Genomic DNA, 17595 nt, shown 5'->3' with positions numbered 1-17595 from the left:
CAAGACGGGCGTCTTCTCAGCTGGACGCTCGGATCTTCTTCAGACGGGCGGATTCTCAGGAATCCGCTCGGATTGGTCCTTGTGCACACGTGTTCAGCTTATTCGCGCACAATGCATTCCCTTATCATTCTTTCTTTCTTTCTTTCAAATCTTGTGTTCTTCATTATGGGGGCACTACTAAGGCATGAATTGCCTAGGCAATTTCCATCCCCACACTAAGGTAAAGCACTACACATTAATTAAAATTGTTAATCCCTCCCTCACTTCTCTCTTTTCATGACAATTATTTTGATCAAAGTAGATAAAATCCAAAAATGACAAAAAATGCAATACAAAAATTGAAAAGTAAGTTAGGGAGTTAGAAATATTTACAAGTGGTGGTTTAGGGAGGACTCCACCAAACTCTCATTCTTGATGAGATGTCAAGGGGGCATGTTCAAGGTGTTGTTGATGTTGCTCAACACCTTGAAAAAGTAATCAAAAGCTTGTTCATTGTTGTGGTAGAGGTCCTCAATAGACCGTGGCCCTTGTTGTTGATCATGATTGATGGCATGCCCAATGTAGGGATTAAAGATCCCTTCAAATTCGTCGTCCCAAAGACCACAAACTTCATTGAGTTGATCATTGAAAATCTCTTGCTTAGATGGAGACAACTCTCCCAATTTCTTCTCTTGGCCAATGAGGCCATCATCTTCTTCCTTGGTTGATTTTGATGAGCTTTGCAAGCTCTCCTTGTCACAATTCACTTGCTCTTTGAATGGAGCATCTTCAATTTTCTTCCTCCATTGGAGTTCCGATTTCTTCCTTTCATCTTTTCGGCTATAATGATCAATCATGAAACATGGTTCATGCAAACGAGGAGCTCTCATGGTTTTGTCAAGATTAAAAGTTATGCTTTCATCTCCTACTTCTAGAGTGAGCTCTCCATGTTTCACATCAATCACCGCACCCGCGGTGTGTAGGAAAGGTCTTCCTAAGATGATTGGAATGTTGGAATCTTCCTCCATATCAACAATGACAAAGTCTACCGGGATGAAAAACTTCCCAATTCGCACGGGGACATCTTCCCATATCCCTAATGGTGTCTTCGTCGATCTATCGGCCATTTGAAGAGTGATATTGGTGCATTTAAGCTCTCCCATTCCCAACCTTTTACTCACCGAGTACGGCATGACACTCACACTAGCCCCTAGATCACATAAGGCTTTGTTGATCGTCGTGTCGCCAATGGTACACGGTATTGAGAAGCTTCCCGGATCCTTTAACTTTGGAGGTGAACTCCCTTGAAGTATTGCACTACTCACCTTAGTGAAGGCGATAGTCTCAAGTTTCCGGATTGACTTCTTCTTTGTGAGGATATCTTTCATGTACTTTGCATAGGCCGGAACGTGATTGATTAATTCCGTGAAAGGAATTGAGACTTCTAAGTTCTTCACAATCTCCATGAACTTTCCAAGTTGATCATCAAATTTGGGCTTGGCTTGACGACTTGGAAAAGGAAGTCTAATCACAATGGGCTCCTTTTCTTTGGCTTTGTCTTCGTTTTTCTTTGAACTTTCTTCTTTTGATGATTCCCCTTCTTTGGGACCTTGCACCACAACTTCATTCTCAACTTGCTCCTTCGGTGCTTCATATCTTGTACCACTTCTCATGTGAATGACACTAACCGTTTCATGTCTAGGGGGATTACCTTGAGGTGGTAATTGCCCCTTTTGTCTTTGTGAGCTTGAAGATGCTAGTTGGGTCAATTGTGTTTCCAACATCTTGGTGTGAGCTAGAATGTTGTTGATGGTGGTGTCTTTTGCTTGGCTATCTTTTTGCATTTGGGAGAAAAATTCTTGTTGATTCTTTTGCATTTGGAGGACCGCTTTTTGGACATCAAAACCTTGGTCATTGTGGTGATTGTATGGATTTTGATTTTGGTAGCCTTGGTTTTGATTGAAAAAGGGTCTTTGATTTTGATTTCTCATGGGTGGTGGAGTGTATGTTGTTTGAGGGTTTTGAACATTTTGGCTTTTGTATGAGAGATTTGGATGGAACTTGGTGTTTTCATTGTAAAAATTTGAATAAGGGGTACCACTTTTGTAAGCTTGGAAAGCATTAACTTGTTCGGTTGTTCCCCTACATTCACTTGAGTCATGACCCAAGGTTCCACAATTCTCACATATCCCGCTTGGGATTGATGAGGATGCCGTCATGGCATTGACATGATGCTTCGATGATTTTGAGTTTTCCTCAAGTCTAGCAATAGCTTGTTCAAACTTCAAGTTGATTGTGTCAATGTGAGCACTAAGTTGACCACCCAATTGAGTAACGGTGTCCACTTCATACTTTCCTCCTCTAGTAGCCTTGCGAGGCCTACTATATTGTGAATTATGGACCGCCATTTCCTCAATCTTGTTCCATGTTTGATTGTCATCAACTTCGGTGAACATTCCATTTGATCCCATATTGAGAATGTTCCTTGAATCTTCATATAAACCATTCCAAAATTGTTTCACTAAAAACCATTCGCTAAGTCCATGGTGAGGACATGAGCAACAAATACCTTTGAACCGCTCCCAAGCTTCATACAAAGATTCTTCATCCCTTTGCTTAAAACCCGTAATTTGAGCTCTTAGCATATTGGTCTTTTCCGGTGGGTAGAATTTTTTGTAGAAAGCTAGAGCTAGCTTCTTCCAAGAATCTATTCCAAGGGTGGCCTTATCAAGGCCCTTCAACCATTGCTTTGCGGTGCCGATTAACGAAAAAGGAAATAAGACCCATCTTATTTGGTCTTGAGTCACGCCCGTTTGAGAGATAGCTTCACAATAATCGCAAAAGGTTTCCATATGAGAATGAGGGTCCTCACTAGGCATTCCCCCGAATTGGCTCCTCTCAACTAGTTGGATGAAGGCGGACTTGGCAATAAAGTTTCCGGTAAGATGTTGTGGGGTAGGAGTACCATTTGGTAAATCCTCCTCGGTGGGTATAGAGTGTGACGAGAATTTAGGCATTGTAGGTGGATTTTGTGTGGTATTGTTTAATGGGTTCTCTTCTCCTTCTATTGCGAAAGGATTGACAAACTCACTAGTGGGTTGAACAACTTCACCAACACCTCCCAAATTCCTCCTAACAAGTCTCCTATTATTCGTCAAGGTTCTTTCGATTTCACGGTCAAAAGGTAACAAATCTCTTTGTAACCTTCTAGACATGCAAAATATCAAACAACTAGAAAACAATTAGAACAAACCTTGAGGAGTTTTACTTCCCCAAGGTAAAAAAGACACAACTAATAACAATAAAAGAAAGCTTAAATCAATTAAACACCGTCCCCCAGAAACGGCGTCATTTTTGATCGAGGCCATTTGGTGTTCACAATTAAACATATGTGGTCGTTGGTCAATGGTCGATACAAAACACAATTTATACTTCACAAACAACTCTACAATTAGTAAAGAGGCAAGTAAAGGTCGGATCCCAAGGGACGGGTATTGAAATGAGAATTCTATTGTAACTAGTAGTGTCTAAGGGGTGTCACAAATTGGGTTGATGTAGAAGGTTACTAAACTAAAATAACAATGAAAATAAACTAGCAAGATGAATAAAATAAGGGGTGTAAACAATTGATTAAAGGCACTAGGGTGTCATGGGTTCATAGGGGAATCATGGGATATGATCATACAAACATGTTCTCAAATTATAAGCAAGCAATTATTGTTGTGATGGATTGAGTTGGGTTATATCTTACAATCCTAGGAAAGTTTGGGTCCCGAATCGATTAGATTGTACAACACCTACAAGTCGACTTAATCTTTCCTACTCAACACATGCATGGTCTAACAAGACTCGAGTTGGGTTATGTCTTACAAGTCTCATTGAAAAGATAGGAGATGATAGTAAATGCAAGGATTCATAGGCTTAGCATTTCATCAAATATAACATGTGCATGTATTAAGATCAAAACAAGCAAGCAAATAAGATATGAAAGCATATTAATTTAAGCATGAATCATTCCCCATGTTGGTTTCCCCTAATCACCCATTAAACCCTAGCTAAGAGACTACTCACTCATTATCATATTGATCATGCTAGAAAGGTTGTCAATCATACTAACATAATGAAACATGATGAATAAATGAAAGTAATTAGCAATAATTAAAAAGGGATTAAGAGATTATACCTACTAATGATTCCAATAATAAAGCAAGAATAATAGAAGTACTTGAATCCTAGATTGAGAGGTTGTCAATCTCCCAATATAACCCAAATAATCTTCAATTACCCAAAATAAAGTAAGAACAAGAGAGATATTAAAGAACTAAAACTTGGATTAAAACTTGATTAATACTTGATTACAATATTGAAGAGAGATTTGATTAATATTAACTACTCTAATTATTGATTAGAAGAACATGCTCCTCTAATTAGACTAATGGGGTATTTATAGTGAAAATTAGGGAGGATGCATTAGGGTTAACTAAGGGCTAAACTAGTAATTACACTTTTTAAGTTGAGCAAGGAGACTCCGGTATTCTCCGAGAGAAGGGCTTCTCTTATCGTGGCTCAAAGAATGAAAACGTCTTTGTCTTGAAAATCCGTGCGGATGGGAGTCGGGACGGCCGGATCTGGATCGGAGAATCCGAGCGGATTCTTGGTCAAGACGCTCGGATTGGCGAGGTGGAATCCGAGCGGATTCCTTTGAGGGACGCTCGGATTGGGCTGGACGGACGGACGGATTGTGTACAATCCGTTCGGATTGTCTGGCAGCATCTTTTCTTCTTCTTTTCTTCCCTTTTCTTCATGAGTTCCTTGGGGATTTCCTTGGGGACTCAAGGATCCTTTCTCAACAATGTTCTTCTACTATGCTCTGTACAAAGGCCTTCTAGTCTTGTCCCTCCTTAATGCTTGGTCATTGAATACGATCAATTTAGCCTCGTTTTGCCATGAAAATGCAAGATTCTTACTCCTCTCCTACCAAGGGATCAAAATCTCAAAGAATATGCAAAACAAAGAACTAAAGATAAGAAATGACCCAAATAGGCACTAAAAAGCATGGAAACAATGGTAATTCGGGGGCTAAATATGCGCTAATTATGGTCACATGAGCTCCCCTCCCCACCTCTTACCCGGTTTTACCACAAGAAAGGCAAAGGGTTTTTGCCTTATATTTTGATAAAACAATACATAACATATGGTTGTATCATTCATTCATTATTCATCCAAAAATTTGAGTTTTAGAGAGAAAAAGAGCTTCCTTCTTCCTCCTCCCATAAACCGAAAATATTAAGTGTCTTATAATATTTTTGGGTCAATTTTCTACAAAGTTAATATTATCTAGTACTCATAATATTAATTTTAATTAAGAGTGTGCTTTGGGTATTTAGCTTTGGGAGAGATCCTACACTTGGATCTTAGTTCTTCAATTAAAGGAAAGCACAAGAACAAGAGAGAAAGGTGATCTCTCTTGTGCCCATATTAACCGAATTTCCAATGTAAGAACAATGCTTCTTCTTTATTTTGTTTAAAAGTTTGCATGCATAAGATCATTCTTTAATTTTATGACAAATTAAATTAAAACATATATGAGTATGTTAGTATATATAGATCTACTTTTCCTTCATGGGGTTCCAGAGAAATCCTGGCCCCAGGAAGCTACAGACCACACGACTCCAATAGTAGTTTTAAGTTTAAATAAACGTAAACAAAAAATAAAAAAAGAGTGAAATTGATACCCGTCGCTGTGAGTACCAAAGCTAAAATTTATATTTCCAATTAAGACTAACCTATGCTAGTGGTAACAGGGTCGAACCACAAGGAGGCAGTTGTAAACTTTAGTTGATTTATATTCAGTCAAAGGTAACTAGTGTGGGGGTTGATTTGAATTGGTCTGAGACTAAGAGCAAATAAAGATGATAAACGAAATAAACGATTTAAACAGATAAAAGGAGGGTACTAGGATGATCGGTTTATTATAGCTTCGGCGATAGAAAACTAAGTCGGTCTGAATCAAACTCAGGTAAGGCGGGAAATAAAGAGGTCCTCTCGGTCCACTCTTAACAAATAGCATCTCTCGATCTCGCTATAGGTCCCTAATGTCACTAATACTAACTTTTGTCCTGAAAAGTGGCTAACGGTCTAAACTATACCTATCTTTCGATCTTTGCACAGTTTAGTCGTTTTAATTGATGGTCAAATAACCTTCACTATCTTTCGATCTAATGGGTCAGTCACAAATTAGGTATCTAACTGGTCGCATGCATTCGATTCGTTAAATACAACATTAAAATCAATTGAAACGAAGGAAAACCTTACGAGGCCAGTCGATAGACCAACATTGTCAGTCGATCGACCAACACGCGGGTACAGTCCGTGTATAATCTAATGCCGCCTATGCTACAACTCGCCTACATCCTAGCACAAACTATTTAGCTACTCATGGCAATGATGAAAACTATAACAACATTAAAGATTAAGACTAAGGAATTCATGCTTGAATTGACGATATAAAGAAATTGCATAAGATGATAATTACGGCTTTCGGGAAACTAACTAGCAAATCTATCTCTACGAATACAGTAAAGGCGAACTGAAAATAAAAGTAAATTGAAATAGGGCAGAGTAATACCAAGATTGCAGAGGAACGATTAAGAACAAGAACAAAATTCCGATGCTCACAATATTCCAAACCCTAATTAGTAAACTAAAACTTAATGTAATTTTTGATAATAAAACTTGAATAATAACCCCCGATGCTAAACTGAAAGTTTGTGTTACGTTATATAGCAAATAAGCGTAACAATTATTCCAAAACCTAAACTTCACGGGCTTCAAGATTCACGGTCTTTTAATTCACGTCTGAAATAGAAATCTGATCGATCGACGGATAGGACTAGTCGATCGACTGCTTAGCAGTGAACAGTAGCTTCTGGAACCCGATAGTTGGTCGATCGACTGAGGGTGATGGTCGATCGACTACTTGAGCTGCTACTTGACTTCTTTATTCTCGTGGATTCGTCTTTTGGGCCTTGGATTGCGCACCAAGCTCATTCCTTAAGTGATTTCTTTACGTCATTTGCAATGCAAATTACTCGGGGACGGATTTAGCTCGATTTCCGCTGAATTCTTCACATTTCTGCAATAATGTACAAAATACGGAAGTAGACGGAAATAGGGAGAAATGTAGCATAAACTACAAGAATGAGCTCTGAAATGCGTGTAAAATGGGACGTAAAACATCATATAAAAGACACGCATCAAACTTCCCCAAACCAAACCCTTGCTTGTCCCCAAGCAAGAACTAAACTCGATCCTAAAACCTAATGGAACGAGCTCAATCTCAGAGCGAATTGACAACTGTAAAGCCTAAACCAGTTTAATGCATAACCAACAATCAACTAGTAATGTGAATCATGCAAACGAATTATGAAGTCGTTAAAAACTGCCGAACTGTTGACTATAGAGACTTATCAAATTGGACTCTCGCGGGTCGCTCAAATCACTCAATAAGCACAGGTGATATATATGTAAGATAGAAAGAATTAATTTTGTAGTGACTCTCACCTAACTACGACCTATGAAGACATGCCAGCAATAAAATATGAAAATGATCTCTATAACCGTACATATGCATTCCAACCAACAAATGACCATGACACATGCCGAGGTATATATGGGATATGTGAGGTATGGGTAAGAAGAGGCAAAACATTTTATGGAAAAGTGGAGGTACAGGTGATCAAGCTAGTACCAAAACGGAACCAAATGGCAACATCCAACTTCTTTCTCATATCAAACGAAACGGTGCTATAGCAAGCACAAATCTCACAATCTCCAAATTAACAAATCAATAAACTCCCCATAAGAAATAAATGACTCATGGGAGCAAAAATCGCCAAAAGATAAGGATTAAATTATGCGAATTGATTTCTTCCTCGGATCTTCAGTCGATCGACCACAAGGAGCAGTCGATCGACCGTCCTCTACAGTACCGAACACTCTTTTTCTTTCTTTTTCGAATCATTTTTTCATTTTTTTTCATTTCTTTCTTTCTTTCCTTTTCCTTCTTTTCATTTTCCCAACGATACCTCAACAGAGCATATGCCACCAAAAACGAGTAACAACCCCAAGAACACAGATTACTAGCTTGACAAAGGACAGGCCTAAATGTAGGATGTAGTAAATGGGACAAAAAGGATATTTTTGGCAGTGTGGAGCTTATGGGCAAAACGAATAAGGGGAAACCTCTACCACATGTGTCAACGAACCACAAACCGAATGCATACAGGTATTAAGTAGATCAAATTCATAAATATGCAAATTAAGGAAACATGTCTCATAAGGAGTACTACTCACATTCCTAGATAAACCGGTCATTGATGTCACCAGTTATAGGCTCTAAATCTCAGAAATAATGAGTAGTTTGCCAATTTTCTAAGTCAAGTCTCAAGTTCAGCAAGAATATAACGAAAACTCGTAGACTATGCACTTACGATTCTACTAATAACATGTTAATCAAGCAAGGCTCAGGCAAAACAGGTGCAAAAAGCAAAATCATCCTTGAAATACTACCGTTCCGACTCAACCTATATGCTAAAATAAACGTGCATTTTATGGAAATTTTTGAAATTTTTCAAATTTTGTATATATATATGAAGTGAAATAAAAAAAATGCAAAACAAAAGTAAACGTGAATGCAAAACAATGATATGCGACGCAAAACCCTTCCCCAAACCAAATCGCACAATGTCCCCATTGTGCAAAATCATGTAATGAAGAAAAGAGAAATGGGAATTTGCGAGAAAATAAATAAGCAAGACACAAAGGAAAGATATGGAACTCACTAGACTTTAAGCGCAGCAAAGGAAACCTCCCCAAACCAGCGTGAGCTAGGAGGTTTCAGTAGCTAGCAGTGCTACGAATAAAGACCTGAAAAGATAAACAAAACCACGCATAAAACCGAGAAAACAATTTTGAAGCGTAAAAATTGTGCACAGAAGAGAAAATAGAAGAAATAGATAATTTTGACGGAAAATAAAGTGCAGTAGAAAACTCCCTTAAGTCCGCATATCGACCAAACACAGCAGGGGAGAGGTCGTGAACGAATATAGCAGCAGCAGTGGTCGATCGACCAAGAAGAGCCGTCGATCGACCAGGTGGGCGTAAACAGTAGCTCCCAGTAAACCTCAAAAATCGCCGATCGACCATATAGGCCAGTCGATCGACTGAAAACACTGCTGCAGCGTCTTATTTCTTCGTAATTGCTCAATGATTTGAGCTAACAAGCTCTAAATACCTGCAAATGCATAATAATACGCGCCCAAAATTGCGCAAAACCCAGAATAACGTCTAGAGTACTAAAAAATCCTAAGCAAATAAAATAAAAGCGAACTTTTTGCGCACACAAAAAGCAATAAAAAAAAGTTTATAACGAGCTCGATCAACTAATAGTTGATCAAGAAGGACCACGGTATGGCCCACTTCGTCGGCTTCTGGCTACTAGAGGTAGCCTCAATGGTGCTCAGTTTATCAGCTGCACCCTTCTTAGCTTCAATAGTCGGAGAGCTCAATGGATCAACTCCGTCATCTCCCCAATCAAGGACTTCCTTGGAATCGTCGGACTCCAAATCAGACCATCTCACCTTGGCTGACTCATCCTCCACTTCCTCATCAGTCTCATAGCTTAGGCATCCAAGACCGCCTCTTTGAATGATCGGCCTCGTCACAGCTGGAGCATCCAACGACTCTTCCTTCCCCAAACCAGCTCCTGCATTATCTAAAACAACAGATTCTTCCTCCGTCTTGCTCCCAATATGGGGCGGAGGGGTTAACGTAGAAGTAGTAATAGAGACAGGCAATTCAGGAAGCACAAAGTACGATTTCTTCTCAGAAACCGTATTACAGGTGACAGCCCACATAGGGTCCTTCTTTCTAGCAGGTTGGGCAAAGACGATAGAATGTTTCCCAACCTTGAAAGTCAAGGTGCCTAGACCGACATCTATGACTGCACCAGCAGTGTGCAGAAATGGCCTACCCAAAATGATAGGTATATGGTCATCCTCAGCCATGTCAAGGACAACAAAGTCAACAGGGAAGAAAAACTTCCCTATTTGGACGGGTATGTCCTCTAGGACTCCTATAGGCTCGACCGCAGATCGGTCAGCCATCTGAACTGTCATTTCAGTTATTGCAAACCTGGTCAGTTTAAGCTTCCTAGCTAGACTCAAGGGCATGACACTTATGCTAGCTCCTAAGTCATATAAAGCCTTCTCAATTGAGAAGGTACCTATTTTGCAAGGAACAGAAAAGCTACCCGGATCCTCTAACTTATGGGGCGCGGTGTGAGACAAGTAGGAGCAAGACTCTTTAGTTAACGCAACAGTGTGAACATGTTCAAGCGATTTTTTCTTTGACAATAACTGTTTCATAAACTTAGTGTATGCTGGCACTTGGTTAACTAACTCAAGGAAGGGTACCTGAACATTCAAGCTACGAATAACTTTCTCAAATTTACTGAAAGATACCTGTTCCTTCGTCGGCACGAGTCTCTCCGGATATGGGGCTGTAAGGAGTACCTTAGCCCTCTCCTCTAAATCGCGTGTGCCGCTATCCTTGGACTTTGGCTGGAAGTCCGTCACCTTTTCCTTGTTGAAGCTTGACCCTTCCTCAGACCGTCTCAAATGAGAACCATTAACTGTCATTGGATCAAACTTCGGAGCCGGGACTGACCCATCAGCACTCGGGTCTGCCCCCAAAATTTTCGAAACCGTGGTACCCCGAAACAAGTGGTCTCGCAGATTATTTGGCATTAAAGGACGAAATTCCTCGCTATCAGCAGTGATCTCAGTCGATCGACCACCTTCCTCAGTCGATCGACTGAGATGTACAGTTCCAGAAGCTCCTGTAACCCGTGATTCAGTCGATCGACTAGGTACTTCAGTCGATCGACTGAAATGCCTGGCAGACGTCTTTTTCTTTGAGTTATTCGTTACAGCTTTGTTTTGACTCGGATCTGCCTCATTCTTTTCAACAGCATCCTCGACCATGGCAGGACCTTCAAGGGTGGACCCGCTCTTCAAAGTGATGGCGTTTTGGGTCTCCTTTTGTTCAGGTTGAGTCGGTAAGTGTCCCGGAGCTCGAGTGTTACTTTTTCTAGCCAATTGAGCAATTTGGCTTTCTAGTAACTTCATCCCGGCCTCTCTAGCTTGGGACTCCTTCAGCAACAAATTCTTTAGCTCGGAAAATTCAGAATTCTGCGATTGTTGCTGCTGCGGCACATAGGGAGGTTTTTGGTATTGTTGTTGCTTTTGATGAGGGGGCACGTAGGGTTGTTGCTGCGGCGGAGGTTGAGTTGGATTCAGGACATTCTGGCTTCTCCAACTCAAGTTTGGATGGGGTGGCTTGTAGTAGGTGTTTGTCTGCCTATAGTGTTGAAAGGCAGCACAAGACTTGAAAGGACTAGGGCAGTTCTTCGAAACGTGTCCCTCAGCTCCACACCTTTCACAGACGAAAAGACCGTCTGAAACCGCGTTTACTTGGTATATCCCACCTTAAGAAGCTCCTCCTAGCTCATACTTGTCAAATCTGGCAGTGAGAGCCTCAAGCGCAGCAACAGAGGAAGATTCAGCAGCTCTCCTCTGGTTCCCTCTGGAATTCCCATACTCGGCCTTGTGGGTAGCTAGATCATCAATGATCTTCCACCCCTTCGTTGCTCCCAAATTTTCAGCAAATCGGCCATTGGCTGCAGCATCCAAAATGGCCCTCTGATCGTCGTACAACCCATTGTAGAAATGATTGCACAAGCTCCACTTTTCGAAACCATGGTGCGGTATGGTTCGAACCAGTTTCTTAAATCGGACCCATGCCTCCTGGAAATTTTCATCTGGCCCTTGCTTAAAGCCCGTGATTTGAGCTCTAATAGCAATCGTCCTTGAAGCAGAAAAGTACTTCTTGTAGAATGCCAATGCCAATGAATTCCAAACAGTGATCGCCTGAACGGTTCGGTCCAAATCTCTATACCACTCCCTTGAAGCATCACGAAGGGAGAAGATGAACATGGTCTCTTTGATCTGATCTTGGGTCACGCCAGCTGGTGGGGGTATGGAGCAGCAGTAGTCAATAAAGGTCTCCATATGCTTAGCTGCATCTTCATTTGCAGCTCCACCGAACTGGTTTCTCTCGACCATAGTGATGTATGCAGGCTTTGGTTCGAACTTCCTGGCATCTCCTGGTAGTTCGAACCCCTTATTTAAATTTGCAGCTGTCGGCTCAGAATGACTAGCTATACTTGCTTCCTCGGCCATGTCTGAAGTTTCTGGAGAGGTAACTGTCTCGACTGAAGAAGTGGAAACGGGCGAAGATGGTGGATCCTCCTCGTACAGCTCGTTCTCGTAATAGCTTGACAGAGTACTCAGCTCTTCCTCTGTCTGTTGCTCTTGAAATAATCTCCTCTTTACGTGCAAGGATCTTTCAATCTCAGGATCGAATGGTAGTAGTGGACCACCCTGTGACCTGCGCATAAGAGGAAACTACAACAAAAAGTAAGAAAAGTTTAAGGAACGGATGTTCCTTAAACTAAGAGAGACTAAAATTAGAACAACTAAAATTAGGACTATTGCCTCCCCGGCAACGGCGCCAAAATTTGATACCCGTCGCTGTGAGTACCAAAGATAAAATTTATATTTCCTATTAAGACTAACCTATGCTAGTGGTAACAGGGTCGAACCACAAGGAGGCAGTTGTAAACTTTAGTTGATTTATATTCAGTCAAAGGTAACTAGTGTGGGGGTTGATTTGAATTGGTCTGAGACTAAGAGCAAATAAAGATGATAAACTAAATAAACGATTTAAACAGATAAAAGGAGGGTACTAGGATGATCGGTTTATTATAGCTTCAAGGCAAAGAAACTAAGTCGGTCAATCAAACTCAGGTAAGGCGGGAAATAAAGAGGTCCTCTCGGTCCACTCTTAACAAATAGCATCTCTCGATCTCGCTATAGGTCCCTAATGTCACTAATACTAACTTTCGTCCTGAAAAGTGGCTAACGGTCTAAACTATACCTATCTTTCGATCTTTGCACAGTTTAGTCGTTTTAATTGATGGTCAAATAACCTTCCCTATATTTCGATCTAATGGGTCAGTCACAAATTAGGTATCTAACTGGTCGCATGCATTCGATTCGTTAAATACAACATTAAAATCAATTGAAACGAAGGAAAACCTTACGAGGCCAGTCGATCGACCAACACGCGGGTACAGTCCGTGTATAATCTAATGCCGCCTATGCTACAACTCGCCTACATCCTAGCATAAACTATTTAGCTACTCATGGCAATGATGAAAACTATAACAACATTAAAGATTAAGACTAAGGAATTCATGCTTGAATTGACGATATAAAGAAATTGCATAAGATGATAATTACGGCTTTCGGGAAACTAACTAGCAAATCTACCTCTACGAATACAGTAAAGACGAACTGAAAATAAAAGTAAATTGAAATAGGGCAGAGTAATACCAAGATTGCAGAGGAACGATTAAGAACAAGAACAAAATTCCGATGCTCGCAATATTCCAAACCCTAATTAGTAAACTAAAACTTAATGTAATTTTTGATAATAAAACATGAATAATAACCCCCGATGCTAAACTGAAAGTTTTTGTTACGTTATATAGCAAATAAGCGTAACAATTATTCCAAAACCTAAACTTCACGGGCTTCAAGATTCACGGTCTTTTAATTCACGTCTGAAATAGAAATCTGGTCGATCGACGGATAGGACTAGTCGATCGACTGCTTAGCAGTGAACAGTAGCTTCTGGAACCCGATAGTTGGTCGATCGACTGAGGGTGATAGTCGATCGACTACTTGAGCTGCTACTTGACTTCTTTATTCTCGTGGATTCGTCTTTTCGGCCTTGGATTGCGCACCAAGCTCATTCCTTAAGTGATTCCTTTACGTCATTTGCAATGCAAATTACTCGGGGACGGATTTAGCTCGATTTCCGCTAAATTCTTCACATTTCTGCAATAATGTACAAAATACGGAAGTAGACGTAAATAAGGAGAAATGTAGCATAAACTACAAGAATGAGCTCTGAAATGCGTGTAAAATGGGACGTAAAACATCATATAAAAGACACGCATCAGAAATAATGTTGGTAGCATGCCTACTAAAGTTTTTTTAAAATTTTTAAATTTTTATTTTTTAGGGTTTTCTGGATACAAACTCTATACACTAAATTCTTCTTGTTATCAAAAGTGATACCTCTTCAGGTGAAGTACGATCCATGGTTTGTGTATTATGTGACCATCCATGGTCATCAATCTGTACGCCCCATGACCAACAACGCCTTCGACCTGGTATGGTCCTTCCCATTTACAGGCGAATTTGCCTGCTTTACGATTCCTGGTGTTTTGGAACACCTCGCGGAGAACTAGGTCTCCTACCTCCAAGAGCCTGATTTTTACGTTCTTGTTGTAACTTTTGGTGACCGACTGTTTGTAGGCAGTCAGACGTATCTTTGCACTTGCTCGTAGCTCTCTATCGTGTCTAGGCTTCTGATAATCTCTGTATTGTTTAGTTCCCCTGTCGCACATCCATACCTGTGGGTTGGAACTAAAAGTTCTGATGAAATTACTGCTTCTGCGCCAAACACCAGGCTGAAGGGTGTTTGGCCTGTTGCCGTCTTTGGTGTAGTTCTGTCTGACACCCATCTTTGCCTTCCCTTTAATAGTACCAATACTTATTTCAGTTGCAAGGACACTCTTGTTAGAACTCCCACTTAATTTAATATTTCTCCCTGTTTCTTCAAACAAGGATGCCTTGGGTTTAGTGAGATTTTCTTCACAAGATTTTCTTACCAAAGAGGTAGGCATAAATATTAGAGCGGGGGTGTGGAGATGATAAAGAAGCAAGGATTTACATCTTGACTAATCACAACGTAATTCTCTAATCGTATCATTGTCATACCCGGAGCGCTTTTCATCGTATGATTGGAGCCATGAACTAATAGTGAATGGTGTAAGAGTATTAGATGAATCCATTGCGAATAATTAACTACATTAACGGAAATGAAGGAAATAATTAACATCTATTGTTTTAATCAAACTTGTAAACACTTTAAACAAGTTTTAGCATTTATATAGTGACCTCTACCCAACTATTATAAATGATTCCGAGATCCAAATTCATATTAACTTGGGCACGGTGAGCCAATTCATCCCTTATTAATATAACTCGGTGGATTAACCTCTTAATCGATTCTACTTCTAGAACTCTCGGTCGATAAAAATTACTTTTAATATTTATCTTTAGCCCAGAACACATGCGACTACGGTCACGAATACTTCCGTTGAGCTCAATCCAAATTTCGATGTAATAACTTCTTATTTCCCACTTACCCAACGCAACAAGTTTAGTACCCCGGTGAGCCAAGCCTACTTCCTCATGAAATTGGGACTCATGGTTTCTACTATTTGGTAAGGCTAATTCCCAATTATTATAAGTTAGAGGTCTTGTCAATTTATTATCTATCACGTTTTAAGTGAACTAAAGCGGTGAACTACGATAATTATAATTTACACGGTCGATGACTCGATATGAAATGCATGTGTTGTTATGGCGATTTGGCAATACATGCAACATATTAAAAGAAATGCAAAGCAATAATAATAAATTCCTAGTATGGCCTTCCTAAAAATAGAAAATCAAATAATCTATTATATATTCGGAAACCAACTACTTTGGTCCCTTGAATCTTCAAGTAGCATGCTTTCCAAGAACACCGTCTTTGTCGGAACGCCTTTCCGAATGACACTGTCTTGAAGAAGCTCCATAATTACAAATAATAATAAAAATACAAGGCTATTCCTATTATACATTTGTAAAATGGAAAACTAGTAAAAATAAAAGTGGTACGAGATCATATTAAATTACAACCGAATCAATATTCCCTTTCATTACGGGTAATATCGATTAAAACTAAGGCCATACTAAGATAAAATTACATAATTCAAAATTATATAAATTAAAACATTCAACAATTGAAATATGCAGCATTATAATATGTGTCTATCATGCCAAATTATGTGCTAAATCGCCCTATTTAACCTGTATCGTATATATAACCCAATTCTATGGAAATGCGTGATCATAACTTCTTAAAATGACAAATCAATGCTTAAAATCAATTTAAGGTCAAGTTAATTCTCCTAACACTCTTAGGACTCAAAAATTAGTCATCACTCAATTTTTGACAATAATTTAACTTGATTTATTTTAGGCTTATTTTTGACCATAAAATCATAACATTTATGAAATAAATCCAAATTAAATTACAATTATTTCAAACTTTGAATTTTAAATTTTTGAACATTCTTCAATAATTCCATGACACTTATAATGTCAAAAATCAAGGTTAAAATTTTCGAAATAATTTTGAGAAAATATAGTTGCATTTTATCGGTTTTATCTCATAAAACATCTAAAATATCCAAAATTAATCCAATCAATTTTACAACCTTATATCTGATAAGTAGGATATTAATGCAACCTAAAAAAAGTTTCCCATGCCATGTAATTCGTTTTAGCAATTTATGCTAAAATAGTCACTATTTATGCCATTTTTAATCTAAAAATTCATAAATCATGCAAAATGAAATCATATCATCTCAAAATTTACATACACTGTGAAAATCATGCATGTGACAACATATTAAAGTTTCATGGTCTGGTTCGAAGTTTAACTATTTTAAACCATTTCACCTCTTTTAATCCATTTTTATCTCATAAAAATCATAAAACATGCAATATTAATCACATTAAAACGAGATTTTACACACAGCTTGTAAAATATGCATGTGAGGTCATATAACATTTTCAAGGCCAGAGAGTAAGTTTAACCATTTTTAGTCATTTAACCTCCATTTATGCTATTTTTACAATAAAAATTCATAAATCATGAAATATTAATCACATTAATATGATATTTTATGTGCAATACATAAAATATTCATGTGAGGTCATACTAAAATACCACGGCCAATAGTGATGGTTAACTTATTTTAGTGAATAAAAGTTCATTTTACTCATAAAAATGTAATAAAATCACTAAAAATCATTAAAATTGAGCAATAAATTTCCATAAATCATAAAAATGACCTAAAAACATTTTAGGACCAGAATATATAACATGCATAATTATTTCGTGACCTAATCTTATAAATCACAAATTTTTAGTTTTATATGTTAACATTTTAACTCGGAAAAACAATAACCGATGCTCTGATCTATGCATGCAACATGCTATGCTCTGATACCACTTGTTAGGTTCATATACCTATTATTAGACTCTTCTAATAGTGAACTAATTAACTTCTTAGTTTATGTTCTTTAGATCTAGTGCATGCATAACAAAATAAGAGATTTATAAGAAAAATAATGTTCCTTACATTATTATTTTCGGATTTATGGGCACAAGTAAGGTCTCCTACCTTCACTTGTTCTTGAGCTATAATGAGTAATAGGATGATCATCCAAAATCCCAATGTAGAGATTCTCCTCTTGATTGCACCCAAGATTTAACCCTTATCACTACTAAATAATATTTGCTAGA

At 38.7% G+C, this 17595-nt stretch overlaps 1 non-coding gene across 1 annotated transcript; it reads left to right on the top strand.

Annotated features, from left to right (window-relative positions):
* The first annotated feature begins 2517 nt into the window (after positions 1 to 2517).
* On the top strand, positions 2518 to 2624 carry LOC141602744 (small nucleolar RNA R71). The gene has a single exon (XR_012524656.1). It is a non-coding gene; the product is annotated as a small nucleolar RNA R71 (small nucleolar RNA).
* Positions 2625 to 17595: the final 14971 nt, after the last annotated feature.

Source organism: Silene latifolia, chromosome 9 (assembly GCF_048544455.1).
Source record: "Silene latifolia isolate original U9 population chromosome 9, ASM4854445v1, whole genome shotgun sequence".
In the NCBI taxonomy this organism is placed as follows: Eukaryota; Viridiplantae; Streptophyta; class Magnoliopsida; order Caryophyllales; family Caryophyllaceae; genus Silene; species Silene latifolia.
This window is presented reverse-complemented; position numbering and strand designations above follow the sequence as displayed.